The sequence below is a fragment of the Bison bison genome, unplaced genomic scaffold (assembly GCF_000754665.1).
Source record: "Bison bison bison isolate TAMUID 2011002044 unplaced genomic scaffold, Bison_UMD1.0 scf7180017864205, whole genome shotgun sequence".
Classification (NCBI taxonomy): domain Eukaryota; kingdom Metazoa; phylum Chordata; class Mammalia; order Artiodactyla; family Bovidae; genus Bison; species Bison bison.
This window is the reverse complement of record NW_011494777.1, coordinates 6,608,443-6,612,747: the sequence shown is the minus strand read 5'-3', so window position 1 is coordinate 6,612,747 and position 4,305 is coordinate 6,608,443.

Genomic DNA, 4,305 nt, shown 5'->3' with positions numbered 1-4,305 from the left:
ATTGATGCTTTTGAACTGTGGTGTTGGATAAGACTCTTGAGAGTCCCTTGGACTGCAAGGAGATCCAACCAGTCCATCCTAAAGGAGATCAGTCCTGGGTGTTCATTGGAAGGACTGATGCTGAAGCTGAAACTCCAATATTTTGGGCACCTCATGCAAAGAGTTGACTCATTGGAAAAGACCCTGATGCTGGGAGGGATTGGGGGCAGGAGAAGAAGGGGACGACAGAGGATGAGATGGCTGGATGGCATCACCAACTCGATGGACGTGAGTCTGAGTGAACTCCGGGAGTTGGTGATAGACAGGGAGGCCTGGCGTGCTGTGATTCATGGGGTCGCAAAGAGTCAGACAAGACTGAGTGACTGAACTGAACTGAAGGGCTCACAGCTGCCCCCTTTAAATTTTAAGGTTAAGTGACACTCCAGGGACTTCTAAAACCACTTCTAAAAACCACTGGTGGTCCAGCGGTTTAGAATCCACCTTGTAATGCAGGGGATGCAGGTTCGGTCCTTGGTTGGGGAACTAGGTTCCTACATATTTTGGAGCAACTAAGGCTGCATGTCCGGAGTCCATGTGCCCTAACTACTGAGCTCATCTACCACAACTATAAAGTCCACGCACCACAGTGAACAATCCCGTATGACATGACGAACACCCAACATAGTCAAAAAAGTAAATACAGATATACATATGCATACACACACACACACACACACACACACACACACACACATGTATAGGGGCTTCCCAAGTGGTTCAGTAGTAAAGAACCTGCCTGCCAATGCAGGAGACACAAGAGACTCGGGTTTGATTCCTGGGTCAGGAAGATCCCCTGGAGGAAGAAATGGCAACCTCCTCTCCAGTGTTCTTGCCTGGAGAATCCCATGGACAGAGCTTTAGTACATGGGGCCGCAAACAGTCAGACACAACTGAGCCAGTAGACAACAACAACAATTATATATGTATATAATATTAAGAATCTTTTATATATAATCTTTATATATATATATAAAATATTCTTAATCACTCACACAAAGACATTCCCTCCCCCAGCCCTGCAGCCAGACTGGCCGGCATGGGGTAGAAAAGGCCTACCCCCTGGCCTGATGGTGAGACCCAGTCTGTGCTTCTGAATCGACACCAGCGGGATCCGCTGAAACCACCTCTGTCTTTGGCTTATTTCCCCTGCCCTGTCCTGCTTCCCTGCTCTTCTCCTGAGACTCAGTTCAGTTCAGTTCAGTCACTTAGTCATGTCCAACTCTTTGCGACCCCATGGACTGCAGCACGCCAGGCCTCCCTGTCCATCACCAACCCCTGGAGTTTTCTTGAACTTCTGAGACTACTCCCTCATAAGCCAGTTATGCCAAATCCTCGTCTCAGGCTCCACTTGTAGATAACCTGATGGGAGACCCTCTTTCCTTGTTTACACTGTGGGGTCCACTTACCTGGCCCGGGACCTCTGCTCTGAGCTCCAGCCAGGTTGTGCCCTCTGGATCTGCCTCAGTCCCACGGAGACAGCACCAGAAGATCGGAACATCTTTACAACGTTAGACTTTGGATATTTTCTGTCCTGGCCCCACCTCCTGCTTCATGGCCCAGATGAGCTGTCAAGTCCTTCCCATCCCCCAGACCCACGCAAGTGAAGCTCTCAGCAACTTCCACATGTCTTTCCTTATAGTTGCAAATTTCCTTTGGAAAGTAAAATGTTGACAATTGTGCAGGTCAGAAGACTTTTTTAAAAGTCTTTTTAAAAAGTATTTATTAATTAATTTGGCTGCCCTGGGTCTTAGTTGCAATATGGGGAATCTAGTTGCAGCATGTGGGATCTAGTTCTCTGACCAGGGATGGAACCCAGGGACCCTGCATTGGGAGTGTGGAGTCTTAGTCACTGGACAACCAGAGACATCCCTAAAAGACTTTTTAATTCTGGAAAATTTCAATAATTCACAAAGTAGAGAGAATGGCCCTGTCAATTCCCATGACAATTGTCAGCTCTCTGAATCTTCTTTCTCTATTCCCACTCCTTCCCAGTGGTAAACAAAGCTCAGATATCCTTCCGTTTTATTTGGAAATATTTTTGGCATGTGTGCGTGCTAAATCACACAGAGAAGTGATGCAGAGCCAAGTGGCCACCCTGGATCATTGAGTCACTTCAGTCATGTCTGACTCTTTGTGACCCCAAGGACAGTTGCCCTTTAGGCTTCTCTGTCCATGAGAATTCTCCAGGGAAGAATACTGGAATGGGTTGCCATTTCCTCCACCAGGGGCTCTCCCTGACCCAGGGATTGAATCTCCATCTCTTGCATTGCAGGCAGATTCTTTACCACTGAGCCACTGGGAAGCCTCAAACATTTTAGTATTTAAAATATAGAGAAAGTCACTCAGTTGTGTCCAACTCTTTGCGATCCCATGGACTGTATAGTCCATGCAATTCTCCAGGCCAGAATACTGGAGCGGGTACCTGTTACCTTCTCCAGGGGATCTTCCCAATCCAGGGATCGAATCCAGGTCTCCCACATTACAGGCGGATTCTTTACCAGCTCAGCCACTGGGGAAGCCCATTTAAAAGATAAGTACTCTAAAAATAAGTATGACCACATGTCACAACTGAAAAGTTAAAACCGGTGAAGACCTGCTGCTGCAAGGGGCCTGTTTCTGGGCGATGCGCTTGCCCTGCAGCCGTGCAGAGCTCTGTGCTAGGTTAGATGGCAGCCCTCTTGGAGGAAAAGTTCAACACCGGAAGGCAGGAAAACCTCTTTTTCTCCCAGTTCTTGCTACTTACTGCATATCGAATATCTACTCAGTGTTCAAAGTTCTCTGACTGTCTCATCAACATCTTGTGACCTTTGATTTGCTTGACTCAGGATCCAGACACATAAGTTGCATTAGGCTGGAGGGTGGAGCTGTCTCACTTTGCCTGGCACCCCGTCCGCATGCTGCCCCAGCTTGGTGGCCGCATTCTGGGAGGTGAGCAGACTCTTGACCAGGTGGTTGTGGTGAAGGAGGTACGGGCGGGCTTTGACCGTCCTCAGCTCCCTTCTTTTAGTGTCAGTTGCTTCAGTCATGTCTGACTCTTTGTGACCCCATGGACTGTAGCCCTCTGGGCTTCTCTGTCCGTGGGATTTCCCAGGCAAGAATACTGATACTGGAGTGGGTTGCCACTTCCTTCTCCAGGGGATCTTCCCAACCCAGGGATAGAACCTGGGTCTCCTGTATTGCAGCAGATTCTTTACCGTCTGAACCACCAGGGAAGCCTTAGTTGACCACTCTCACCTCCCACCCTAGGCTCCTCTTTTTCCCTCTGGCTTCTCTCTCTGTGCTGTTAATGCCAGGTGGGAGTGGGGGTGGGGGCAGAGAAGTGATGCAGAGCCAAGTGGCACCCTGGATAGTCACCTACACTACACTTGCTGACTTCAGAGCTGACTCTGGGCCCCAGACTGCCTGAGTTCAAATCTCTCTTCTGTTACCGAGTCCAATATCTCTCTGCTCACTGTGACAGGCCAATGAATCTGAGAAATGAGGGGTTGAGGCAAGGAAGAAACTTTATTCAGAAAGCCAACAGTCTGAGAAGATGGTAGGCTAACTCACCTAGCTAGATAGTAGGTAGACTCAAAATAACCATCTAATTGGGGTCTGGATGCCAGGTTCTTTTATAGATCAGATGCGCCCACTCAACATGCACAACTTTAGTTCATGGGATGAAGTTTTTCCAGAACCTGTGGCTTTTCACTGGGCTAGAGGCTTCTGCTTCACCACTTTTACTTACGTACAACATATAACACACACACACACACACAAAAACCTCACACCCTTATTTATTAACTGATCCACTCATTTATAAAACATTTAACAAGCACTTGCCACCGGCCAGGCACTGTGCCATGTGCTAGGGGGCCAGGGCTGAACAAGACACTGCCGTCTTTGAGGAGCTGGGAGGTTGTGGTCCATAGAATAATGGCCCCGAAGATGTCCACGCCTCGATCGCTGGAACCTGTGAATATGTCACCTACCACAGTAAAAGGGATTTGCAGAGGAATTAAGTTAAGGGCCTTGAGAAGGGGTGGTTATCCTGGCTTGTCTGGTGGGTCCCATGTAATCACAGGTGTGTGTGCTAAGTCGCTTCAGTGGTGTCTGATTGTCAGTCTTTGCAATCCTTTGGACTGTAGCCCAGCACGCTCCTCTGTCCTTGGGGATTATCCAGGCAAGAATACTGGAGTAGGTTGCCATTTCCTCCTCCAGGGGATCTTCCCCAACCCAGGGATCGAACCTGCATCTCTTATGTCTCCTGCCCTGGAGGCAGGTTCT